Source organism: Typopeltis vanoorti, chromosome 20, assembly GCF_054136105.1.
Source record: "Typopeltis vanoorti isolate ZY-2024b chromosome 20, IOZ_Tvanoo_1.0, whole genome shotgun sequence".
Taxonomy (NCBI): domain Eukaryota; kingdom Metazoa; phylum Arthropoda; class Arachnida; order Uropygi; family Thelyphonidae; genus Typopeltis; species Typopeltis vanoorti.
This window is the reverse complement of record NC_143568.1, coordinates 89,068,229-89,082,000: the sequence shown is the minus strand read 5'-3', so window position 1 is coordinate 89,082,000 and position 13,772 is coordinate 89,068,229. Positions and strand designations below refer to the sequence as shown.

Sequence of the window (13,772 nt, the reverse complement as noted above, 5' to 3'; positions counted from 1 at the left end):
ATGTTGAAATTGCTGAGACTATAGGCAAAAACACATGTAGGATATATTTTGCATGAAGGATTGCAAATGAAAAAGCTTTGTGTAAAATGGGTGCTGCGCTTGCTCACAGCAGATCAAAAAACGTACTCGCATGAAAATCTCTGAACAGTGCTTGGAGCGTTTTAACAAGAATAAAACTGATTTTGTGTGTCGATTTATTATTACTATGGACGAGACTTTGATTCACTATTTCACATTAAAATCCAAACAGCAGTCAAAACAGTGGAGAGAAGCCGGCTATTCAGCACCAAACAAGTCAGATCCATCAGCAGGAAAGGTAATGGCATCAGTGTTCTGGGATGCTAAAGGCATTTTGTTTATTAATTATCTTGAAAAGGGTAAAACAATAACTGGGGAATATTATTTTGATCTTTAACCAGATTAGATGAAAAAATTCGTGAGAAAAGACCCGGTTTGCAAAAGAAAAAAATCATCTTTCATCAGAACAATGCACCTGCCCATAATGGTGTTTTGGCAATGGGAAAATAAACGGATCTGCATTATGAATTGTTGGAACATCAGCTATTCACCAGATTTGGCTCCCTTTGACTTCTATCTCTTCCCAAAACTAAAACTCTTCCTCGCTGGTCAGTGTTTTTCTTTGAATCAAGAGGTGGCTGCAGCTGTAGAGGGGTATTTTGCAGATTTTACTGAGAACCACTACAGGGACAGGATAATGGTGCTGGAGCATTGCTGGAATAAATGTATTAGTCTTAAGAAAGATTATGTTAAAAAATAAAAATAATTTTAAAAATATAAATTCGTTTTGTAATTGTTAGGTCAAGAACTTTTCAGTAACATGCATAACATGCATATGCGGTGAATCTGAATAATTCAATTATGTTAAGATGGAAATGAGGTTAAGGGTCTCTGTCAACGGTACTAATATACACAGTACTAATGTACTATAGGTTGATCAACCAACCTCCTGTGTATGGGCACAACATAAAAAAAAGGTACGTTGGTGAAGAGTGGAGTAATATCCAAACTGACTTATGATGTCATAATCAGCCAAAGTTAGATTTTCTATGTGGTCCTAATACCCCCTTCCACTTTAAGGGGAAAGGGTATTAGGTTTGTGAATTTTTGGGATTCCATATATCTGAGGTGTAAGACATTATAATCTCTGAGTTTTTTGGTAATTTCTTTGGGTCACAAACCTTTTTTAATAATTTATTATTATTATTACCTATTGCACCCACCATAAAATCGGTACACTCATTGTGGGAGGTTCATTCAACTGACAACATATTTATAATATAGAATCTTAAGATCCTTAACATTCCTTGCAATAACAACACATTCTGGTAATGCATCCCATTCACTCACAATTCTCTATGTAAAAAATCTATTCCTCATGCCCCTCTTCTCCACACTCCTATATAACTTCCAGGGATGGCCGTTGGTTTTCCCCTTCTCACTTTCTACTCTTTTTATAATTCCATATGGATAATATGATAACATCCTCTCACTAACTTAAATGTCTCTTTTATATCACCTCTTATCCTCTGATCCACCAAACTCGGCAATCCACATTTCTTCACCCTCTCCATAGCCAGCATTCCAAAGTCCTGATATTGTCTGCATCACTCATCTCTAGACCCTCTCCAGTGTTTCCACAACACACTGAAAACCAGGTGACTAAATCTGAGCACAATAGTCCAAGTGTGGTCTGACCAGTGCTTTATACAGTGGCACAACCATTTCCTTATCCTAGCAGCACTACGACTGCACATTGTAGTGCTGCTAGGATAATTCACAAGTTAAATTAGGGCAAAAACCAAGTGATGGCAATAGTAGCCACCATGGAGACCAGTATGCAGGAACTGCATAGGAAATGTGGAGTCTCCTGCAGTCAAATAAATACCCCACAGAACCTTGCATATCCACTTTAGTAACATCCTTGGCCTCAACTCCAACCTTAATGGTGTTTACTACCATCTTCTAAATCCCATCTACTCTTTTTGGCAGAAACTCAAATCTCATCCCCCCCCCCAAGAGCTATTCATTTAAACTGCCAAATTACACTCCTTAACTCATTTTGACCCAATGGAATGTTTGTGCATATATCTACTCTAACATACCTTGCCAGAGAGCACCAAACTTAGAATCACCCAATTTTGACCTTCTTTGGTTGAAAATATCCCTTCCCCACTCAGTCAAATTCATTTGCTGTCTCTATCATTCCATTAATGCCACCAACCAATCTGAGCTCTTTAATTTCCTCTCCTTAAAAACTGATTTTCATCAGTTCCACTGTCCCAACGGTGAAATCATCCCCGTAGGAAATTTTAATTTCCACAACACCAACTGGCTTTCCTCCTCCAGTTGTACAGATCTTGCAGGCAGAGATGCTGAAACAGTTGCCATCACTAATGACCTCACACAAATTATTCACATTAACCAGAATACCAAATAACTCGAACCACTCTCCCAACATTCTAGATCTCGTCCTCATCAGTGACCCTTCCAAATACACAGTGAATGTAGTGGAACCCTTGGTAATTCTGACCAGAATCTAGTGCTCATCTTCAACCCCATGCAACAACACTTACACAACCACTCCCATATGAGAGTAGTTTGGCATTATAACAGTGCCAATTGTGATTTCTCCATGATTTCTATGCCTCATTCCCATGTTTGGACTATTGCTTCTGGTCTTCCAACTCAAACATGTGCACCGAACATGTCACCAAAGTAATCCGCACTGGCATGGAAACATACATTCCTCACATTACTCTGAATTGCCATATGCTAACTAAACCCTGGTTCTCCAAAAGATGTGCCAAGGCTGTACAAAGGAAAAATCACGTATAACATAACTGGCTCGTATTGAGAACTCCATCTTCCTTTAGTGCTTATACTCAAGCCAGAAACAGATGCAAGAAAACTATCAAAGCTTCCAAAACAGTGTTCAAAAGAGCAAGAAGCAGGAAACTTGCAGCCTGTCCAAATGGCAAAGCAACTGGTCATAACTTTTGCCCACCACTATTCCCACCCCTATCATACGCAGATTGTTCTATTATCATCACCCCCAAAAAAAGCTAATCTCCTGGCTTCATAGTTTGCTTCCAATGCACACATACTGACAATGGTAAATGCACCCCCCCCCCAACCATTCTAGATGACCAACATACAAAGCCCATATATCCATTTGAAAGGATACATCTACTTAAGAAAAAATATTTGTTTAATACAAACATACGAAAAGAAAATCAAATTAGAATAAACTAGAGTTTATTATAGCCCAACCAAGTGGGAAAAACTTCCAACAACTTTCTCTAAATCCAGCAGTAGCGGCCGTGAAGCTTTAAGTGGGGGTGCTGCCTATACAAAATAATTTTTAAAAAATTCTTTTTTCCTAATTAGTAACCAATTTATTAATAAATAGATTAATTATTAATAAATTGGTTACTAATTAGGAAAAAAAGAAATTTTTAAAAATTATTTTTTTTTGGCAGGACCCCTACTTAAAGCTTCACGGGCCGCCACTGAAATCCGAGTAATTTAATAATAAGGTGAGACACCTTTTGGCAACTCGTATAGGTAAATATGACTTCTCCATTGCTTTCATCTTAGTATCACCACCTCTGGGTCTGGCTCCCACTGACGTGACCTCAATAAAGGTCGAAACACCGGTCTAGGTAATGGCCCTCCCCTTAATGCATAGTAATATACATGTCCGCAAGGAGATGTGCTTTGCATTATGGGAGATACTGAGACAAGTACTGATGAGAGCTTGGTCCACCTTTACCACGAGTTGCCTCAGTCTTAAAGATCCTTCAGGCACAAATTTTGTTTGCTTACACTTGGATAAAACTAGTAATTTATTATAGAATAAAGTAGTAATATAAGCATATGACAATATGTGATATTATGTTCTTTTTCTTCCCTTCTCATCCGTCCCTTAAAACAGGTTGAGTCCCTCAATGAGAGGTTTACGAGAAATTAATGTAGCTGTCTTGTCACTCCTCTGCTGCATTCCTTAAGGGCAAGTATTTATGACTGTGATCCGTGTGTATTCATGGACCTGGTTTGCCTCTTATGAGATGAAAAACACAAGTTTCCGAGTTAAAAAACCCTCTACTTCTGTATGAGACCAGCTAATTCACCTTTAGTCAAAAGAGAGTAGATAAGGGTTCCTCATGTCATGGATGGGAATTGAATCCAGGTCTTTCTGACCAAAGAGTTTCATCTATACTGACTGAGCTATGGAGGCACTCAGATACATTTTAAAAATAATAATTCATTAGACAGGAATGAGAAGTACTGCTTAAGATGACTTCTCAAAATTGGAAAAATTTAAGATGGTTGTTTTTGTTAAGATTTAATTTATGGATACGGGCTTTACAACTTTCTATACATAGTCTTTCAAATAACAAATGTGTGGGTAATGTGGGGCTTGCATGTTACAGTCCTACCATAGAAACCCATGTTGTGAGACTTGGTTCTGAATGTTTTTGTGCAGACTCATGTTCCTGTCGATGCCTGGTACTTTGCATTCAATAATGACAAATGGTGATTATTACATATCCTTTGAATGGCCATTTCAGTAAGTGTGGTAGGTTGTCCACAGCAGATGGCACTTGCAATTGACTCCCTGCACTTCTCTCTCAGTAGGATATATCACTGATTGTTGACCTGGGATGGCCCAATTTGTCAACAATTTGCTGAACAGATAGGTCTGCAACTCTTTCAAACTCCATCAGTTCCCCTTCTCGCAGCCATTTCACCCAGACACAGTTCACTGACTTGGGAACATCATACTCCTTATACAAACATGTGACTCATTTACACGGCATGATGCACCTTGGGTAGGATGTCCGTTAACTTTTTTCCAAGCAGTGTACAAGTAGTAAAAAAGTGTATCACCTTATTATTAAAATACTCTGGATCAGACATGGTTGTAGAAAGATTTTTTACTTGATTGCAAAGCAAAATATACTTGCCAAGCAATTATATCTTTGATTAATCCTTCACGAAGGATAAGAAAACAAAACTGGAATATGAGAAGAGATTGGCCCTAAGATCCAAAGAAAATCTTAGGGAATTTTTAGCTATATGGCCAGTAGGAGGAGAAATGTTTGTGGAAGAATGACATTGTGGGATAAAAATGGTAATTGAGTGACTGGTGCAGAGGACATAGTAGAGTTATTCAATGAACATTTTATTGGAGTATTTCATCCTGGAGAAGTAGGTTTTAATACTAGAGGGATAGGGCAGGTTCGAGGTTCAGAAATGCAAGAGAAGAGTGTATTTCAAATACTGAGTACTCTGGATAAAGCTGTGGGACTAGATGGAATTTCACCACAGGTTTTGAGAGAATGTGCTAAAGAACTGTCAGCCCTGCTGACCTGGCTTTTCAATGAAAGTCTTGTTATGGGAATGGTACCCAAGGAATGGAAGGAGGGTAAGATTAGTGCCAGTGCATAAGGGCAGTAGCACGCTGGAAGTGTCAAATTATAGACCACTTTGTGTTTCATCAGTAGTTGTTAAGATCTTGGAAAATTAGTGAGGGACCATATACAGCGTTGGGCAGATGAGGGTAATGTTATCCGTGAAAGTAAACATGGATTTGTTAATGGGTGATCTTGCTTTTGTAATATGATTGACTTTTATAATAATGTGACAAGAGCGGTTGATGAGGGAAAGGCATATACAGGTAACCCTCGTATAACGTGGATGTTAGGTTCCATAGAAATGGTGCGTTATACGAGACTTAGATCACATTGAAAAAGTAGGGTTAGGTTCCGAAATCTTTTTTTTTTTTAAATTATATAAACAATGACATATTCAACAAAAACAATATTTTTATTTAATTCAAGTAATATTCATGTAAGTTAAGAAAACATAAATTGTGAGACAAATACGTAGTATAAAATTATAAAAATTACAAATTGTACATAAATTTCATTGCACATAATGCATACGGCCATATTTTAGACAATAAAATAAAGCACATATTTTAATCGTCATCACTGTCTTCAGAAATAACATTTCATAGATGTTCTTTAAGTGGTCAGAGGTCATCACCACTTGAAATCTCTTGGACATCAGTTGTATAATTCTCATTGCATATTTTGGCTGGTTTAGTCATCAAGAAGTCAGTAATAAGACTTTGCTTTCCACTATGCTGCAATTTGTTATTAAGTTCATAATATAACGCTAAGCAAATATCCAATTGTCTCGTGAATTTTCCTGAGTGCTCCATTGAGGGATCATTATCTGTAAAATAACTTCCACAGTTCACTGACTTGGGAGCATCATACTCCTTATACAAACATGTGACTCATTTATATGGCATGATGCACCTTGGGTAGGATGTCCGTTAACATTTTTCCAAGCAGTGTACAAGTAGTAAAAAAGTGTATCATCTTATTATTAAAATACTCTGGATCAACTAAATTTCGAATTTAGTTTCAACTAAAACTAAATTCGATACTTATAACTACTTGCGCAATACAGGCAGACACAAATTTAACGAAGATAAAATTTGAATTTTAAGTCCCATGGTGAAAAATGTGACAACCAAGTTCAATCCTTCTGCTAATTCTTTAACAAATTCATCAAATCAGAATCTTTGGCAGAACTTTCCCCGCCATCTATTAATTGTACCAGTTCCTCCTCATTTAAATCTGTTTCTCCATCAATTAATTCACTAATTTCGTTTTCAACCATATCGCAAAAGCCCTATCCACCAAAAATATTTGCGACATTTATTATACGACGTAGCTTGACATCCACTGGAGGTACGAAAGTTTGTTCCAGAACGGCTTCAGGCCATATTTTTTTCCAGCAAGCATTCAGCGTAGAGGGTTGCAATTCCTTAATGGACAGAGAAATAATTTTTACACAATTCAATATTGAAAACTCTTTCCACGCTAGAGGCAGTGTCATGTTTGGATTAGATTCCATTTTTTCCAAAATTAATGGAAATGTTATCCGAATATAATATGACTTAAATGTTGACATTATTCCTTGGTCGAGTGGTTGAATAACTGAAGTAGTATTAGTTGGCAAAAAAGTTATTTTAATATTCGGATGGCTTAAATTTGTTGGGTGGCCTGGTGCATTATCTAAAATTAGTAGAATTTTGAAGTTCATATTCTTTTTCTTTGTGTAACTTTCTACATCAGGTACAAAACACTTGAAAAATCAATTTTCAAACATGCTAGCTGTAACTGATGCTTTTTTTGTTGGACAGCTAATAAACACGTAGGGTGGACTTGTCGAGCCCTTTCATCGCACGAGGATTTGCGAATCGGTTAATAAACATTGGTTTTGTCATGTAATCACCTGATGCATTACTACAAAACAGCAGAGTAATTCTATCTTTGGAAACTTTGAAATCAGGAGCTGATCTTTCATTTTTCAAAATATAGGTGCGTTTTGGCATTTTTTCCCAATATAACCCAGATTCATCCGCATTGATCATCTGGTCTGCACTGTAACCATCTTCTTTAATGATTTTTAAAATTTCTGCTGGGTATTTCCAGGCAGCTTCAACAACTGCTGATGCTGATTCTCCCTGGATTTTAAGATTATACAAAGAAAACCGCTTTTTAAAGTTTACGAACCAACCCTTACTGGCACAAAATCCATGCTGAGAGATTTCTTCTGAAGAATCTTGATCGAGTTCTTTTAAACGTTTATAAACTTTGAGAGTTTTTTGCTTAATAAGGTGTCCATCCAAAGGAATTTTCTTTTGAGTGCAATCTTCTATCCAAATCATTAAAGATTTCTCCATTTTTTCTATTAGAATATCACGAACACAAGAAACGCGCTTTGCACTTACCATTGACCCAGCAATAACACTTTCTCGGAATTTATGTTCATTTTGTTAGATTGTTCCAATTGTTGATTCATTTAAATTCAGAGTTCTTGCAACAACTCCTGGTTTTTCTCCAATTTTCAACCGATCCAAGATTTTAATTTTTTCTTCGAGAGAAATGAATTTCCTCTTCAATGTTGGTTTTTTTCCCCTTTCGTTGCAGTTTTAGTGGCCATTACAATAGAAATAAAGTTTTACATAAAAAAAGCATTACATATGTATGTAACTCACCAGAAAATAAACTGCTCAGCTTGAGAATAACACACTTATGATTTTAAATGTGCTTTCCTGACAGAAAACGAACACAATTTTCAATAATAAACACTATACAGTAAACCCTAGATGGCAAACCTATGGCATGTCTGAGAATTTTGCTGGCATGTCAACGATTTACAAGTGATATCCTTTTATACATTTATAAATTATTCAAGTTTTTTTTTAATTGTTACAATACATACAAGCTGAATTTTGTTTTACACAAGACAGCAGGTATAAAGACATGCATATGATTGGTGCTGTATTAGCAAAAGATCGTGCGACCCAAAGACAAAAGCAACCGACAAGTGTTGAGATGAAATGCTAATTCTCTTCAATCGAATTTCATAACAACACTTGCTATTAGTTTTAACACATTCACGACAGGGTGTCATTTATTGTTGCGATGGAACTTCTCATTACTGACTGGCTCAACTCACACAAACGTTTCAACTGTTGGTTGAATTTTATAGCTTCTTGCCAAGCGAACTCACAGATTCATTATATGGCATGTTTCAATTCTTGGTAGTCTTTTATTTTAAGTTAGACTTTATGATCTGTAGTCTATACAGCATAGTTTCTGTGAGAAGGAACATGTATTTATTAGTTAGCGGCGTTTTTATTCCATCTGTCTCTAATTGCACTATTTGTTGAGAATGACACAGACTGCAAAACCCTCTGTACCTTATTCAGTGATACAATAAATCTAAATTCGATGCTTATAACTACTTGCGTGATACGGGCAGACACAAATTTAACGAAGATAAAATTTGAATTTTAAGTCCCGCAGTAAAAAATATGAAAAAAAAAGGGTTACTAGAAATTGTAGACCGCGTTATATCAAAACTGCGTTGAACAAGGGAACCTACAATTTGTAGACTGCATTATATCGAAACCACATTGTATAAGTACCGCGTTATACGAGGGTTACCTGTAATGCCATTTTTTTGATTTTGCAAAGGAATTTGACAGGGTGCCACATGATAAGCTGATCCTTAAATTGAAGCACATGGCTTTAGATGTCAGGTTAGTCAACTGCATTCAGGATTGGCTATCTGATAGACATCAAAGAGTTGTGTATGGTGGGAAATATCAAGGCGGTAGAAGGCTATAAGTTGGGGTCCCACAGGGCTCAGTACTGGGACCTGTAGCCTTTATATCAATGACATTGTCAGGGGATTGCGGGAAGATATTCAGTTGTTTGCATATGATGTGAAGCTATGAAGGGTTATTAGTAATAGTGCAGATGTGGCAGCCCTGCAAGAGGATTTGAATAAACTAGACAGATGGGCAAATGAATGAGTCAGTTTAATGCAGCAAAATGTAAAGTATTGAAGTTTGGGATACATCAATGGAAGGGTGCATACTCGATTAGAGGAGCTGTACTTTAGGAAGTAGGGGAGATAAGAGATTTGGGAGTGATTGATAGAAAACTGAAATTCAGGGAGCATATTGCAATGGTGGTGAAGGCAACCCAGAGGATTATTATTATTATTACGGGCAACTCCAAGGAGTCGATAGACTCATCGAGGGAGGCCCTAACATCATGTCAAGAACAACTATTCGACATTCACACAGCATCTGTCATACCTCGCCTTGAACTCATTCACGGTCATAGCACCCATAACAGACTCTGGCAGCTTATTCCACACATTCACCACTCTGAAAGCAAAAAACCTACCTCTAACACCCTTGCTAACGACACTCTTGCCCAGCTTCCATGTATGGTCCCTAGTCCTCCCACCACCAGTCCTATTCTCAAAAATAACTTCTGAATTAATCTTACAGAAACTCTTTAGTAATTTGAATGTCTCAATCATATCACCCCTTTTCCCCCTATCAACCAATTTCTGCAACCCGCAAATCTTCAATCTGCTCTCATAAGGTTCATTCCATAGACCTGCCATCATCTTGGTCACTCGTCCCTCGATCCTCTCCACCTCCTCCCCAACAAGAAGAAACCCTGTCGCCCATATCTGGGCACACTAGTCTAGATGGGGTCTTATCAAGGCTCGATACAGAGGAACAATAACTTGTTTGTCTCTACATATTAAAGTATTCTTCAGCAACCAAGTGATTTGATGAGCTGATTTAGCCACTTTTGTGATGTGCCCCCTAAACTACAACTCCCTATCCACCAACACTCTCAAATCCCTGGCCTCGTCAATCTCCTGGAGCATGGTTCCACCAATGTGATATACTGCTACTAATCTTTTCATCCCAAAATGCATAACCTTACACTTTGCTACATGAAATTGACATCCATTGTCCTTAGCCCAGTCCCAAACTGTCCAAATCATCCTGCAAAAATTTGACATTAAACTATTGCTCTACCCAACTTTGCATCATCAGGAAACAAATGAACCCTTCCTCTCAGATCCTTTCCTATATCGTTAATTAACAAATTGAACAGTAGTGGTCCAAGAACAGAACCCTGCGGTACACCACTAGTCACAAGCCGCCTTTTGGACTCCACTCCTGAATAAACCACTCTCTGGTATCTCTCCATCAGCCACCCTCCTATCCATCTCACCAATCCTATATCCATCCCCATATGCTGCGGTTTACTGATTAGAATTCCATGTGGTATCCTGTCAAAGGCCTTAGGAAGGTCCAGTAGAATCACTGTAAACCCGTTACCTTATCCAGTTCAGCCGTCACTGTGTTAAAAAACGCGAGCAAGTTACTGAGGCATGATCTACCCTTCACAAAACCATGCTGTCCCCCATACAGTATCCCATTTTCACCTATCCAATCCTGTATTTTCCTCTTCGCTATTTTCTCCAAGACCTTGACAATGATTCCTGATATGCTGATCGGTCGGTAATTTACAACAGCAGTCTTGGAACCTCCTTTAATGCAGTGGAACTATTTTCCCCTCTTTCCACTCCCCTCGGGACTAACCCAGACCCTAGACTCAAATTAAACAAAATGGTCAAGGGCACTGACAATTCTTTAGCCGCTTCACGTATGACAGGAGCTGGTATACCATCCAATCTCACAGATGTATTGACATTGAGGTTTTGTAATAGACTATTCACCTCCACTTCATTCACCATAATTCCCGTATAAGCTATTAGTTCATTCATTCCTGCAATGTCACCACCTAGATGATATTGCAAAGTGCTCAGTAATTCCACTATATCAACGGATTCGGTTACTTAGCTACCTAAGGATTCAACACACAAGATACGAAATAAATAAAAGTGATATTAATTGCCGCAAGTTCTTTGATGACATTTCTAACAATTTAGAATATACCATATGGAACCAAGTAGATCAAATGATACAACGCAGTTATGAAAAAACTTTCAAACTTTATAAGAACAAACAAATTAGGAAATTCAATGAACTTTACAAGAAAAAATATCAGACACAAAATAACCTCCCGATGACAAAGTGATCTTTAATTTCTCAAATCATAGTCTCACAAAAAATGAATCCGACATTCTAAAAAAAGGTTTTAACTTTGCGATCATGCCCAACACATTCCTAAAATGGATTTCATGTGTGGAATTGAAAAAGGCCTATATCCACTACCGCAAAACGTAGCCAACACTATTAGATTCAAAATTACGATAACCCTAGCCAAAGCCAAACAACCTATTCTCAACACGTCTCCTTATGATAGAAAAGCAATTCTCAACTTGAAGAAAAACAAACATATCATTATTACAAAGGCTGATAAGGGAAATTCAACAGTTATCCTTAACTCTAAAGATTATTATGATAAGTTAAACATATTACTATCAGACAACTCCACCTATAAGATCAGAGACAGACCCCACAATAAAAAATCATAATGAAACAAACCAACTAATCAGAAATTGTAACATTTGGCCAGAAGAAGTGAAGAGAACACTAAAATCCTCACATCCTATCACTCCAAGACTATATGGGACACCTAAAATACATAAAACGGATATACCTCTCCGTCCAATCGTTGATGGCAGATCATCACCAACCTACCTTTTGACAAAGCATCTTGGAAACTTATTAAATAATAAAATAAGAACAACAGAATCCTATATCAAGAATAGTCAACATTTTGTAAATAAACTCCAAGCCATTAAGATTGCACCAACAGACATGCTAGCCAGTCTAGATGTTGTATCCCTTTTCACCAATGTACCAGTGGAAGAGGTAATAAACATCATCCAAGATCTCTTTCCTCTAGACATCACACGGATGTTTAGACACTGCCTTCAATATAATTTTTTCAAGGTTAATAACACCATATACCAACAATTAGAAGGCCTAGTAATGGGAAGCCCACTGTCACCATGTTGTGCAGAACTTTTCATGGAAAAATTTGAAAAAGAAATTCTCTCTACAATCTCCCCTAGACCATCTATATCAGTGATGGTGAACCTTTTTACCCAGGTGTGTGAAACATCTTTTTTTTTAAATACTGACGTTGTTGATGTGCCACTTGCATACATGCATTATAAATTTAACTACATAATCATTGATGGTGACTTATACATATCATATTAGGCTATTTATATAAATTTAATTGTGAAGACAACACAAAGACTACTGGGAATGATGCTGAGGACACTGACATGTAGAAGTAGGGAGATTCTTGTTCCATTGTATAAGGCTTTGATTAGGCCACACATGGACTATTGTGCCCAGATTTGGTCACCGGGTTTTCAGAAGGATGAAGAGATGTTGGAAAGGGTCCAAAGGCGACTGACTAAGGTAGTTTCTGACTTCTGGAATGTTGAGTATGAGGAAAGATTGAGAAGATGTAATTTGCAGAGTCTAGTGGAGAGAAGGAAGAGGGAGATATAATAGAGACCTACAAGTTGGTAAGGGGTTGTTATAAGATCAATGGTGGAGAAGTTCTACAGAGACTAGCGGGAGAACCAGAGGTCGTCCCTGGAAACTGTATAAAGAGGGTGTGAGTAGGGGAGTGAGAGGCAGGTTTTTTTCATGCAGAGTTGTGAATGATTGCAATGCCTTGCCTGAGAGTGTGGGGTCTGCAAGGAGTTTGAGTGTGTTTAAGACACGGTATGATGAGATGTGTGTGAGATAAAAGGACCTCCCAGATGAGTCTTTGACTACATGAAGTCTTGGGAAATAATAATATTAATAATAAATTTAACTACATAATCATAGATGGTGACTTATACATTTGAACTGCAGCCAAGGAGAATTGAAGTTGTATCACAGGATAGTGAAAAGAGCTTATTTGAGGCTATTTGGTGTGAGATTGAGACAGCAGAATAAAATATACAGATGGGTGCTGCTATAGACCAAGTGATGGAATAGATGGTGGAGATAGTATGCATAAACAAATTGATGAAATAATTGGATGGAGGGTAATTATTATGGGGGGATTTCAACTATGGTAACATTGATTGGAAGGAGGAGAGGACACATGAGAGGAAGGAAATGAATTTTATTCAATTATTAAGGGATAACTATCTGAGACAGCATGTAATTGAAAATACTAGGTGTGTGAGAGTGCTTGACCTGGTAACAGCATCTCAGAATTTGACTGTAATGAATATGACCATGTTGCCACCTATTGGTGAGAGTGATCATAAGGTCTTGACCTGGGAGGTGGCTAAAGATGTGGAATTTTCTATTAAGACAGGGTATTGTTGTAGACAGGCCGTTATACGTTGGTTATGCATTT

The 13,772-nt window shown here is 37.6% G+C and overlaps 1 protein-coding gene across 1 annotated transcript in view; it reads right to left on the bottom strand.

The window, feature by feature from the left end:
• Window positions 1-13,772, bottom strand: part of LOC150095635 (dynein axonemal heavy chain 8-like) — a 2,108,518-nt gene that overhangs the window by 506,350 nt on the left and 1,588,396 nt on the right. The gene's annotated exons all lie outside the window — the stretch shown is intronic.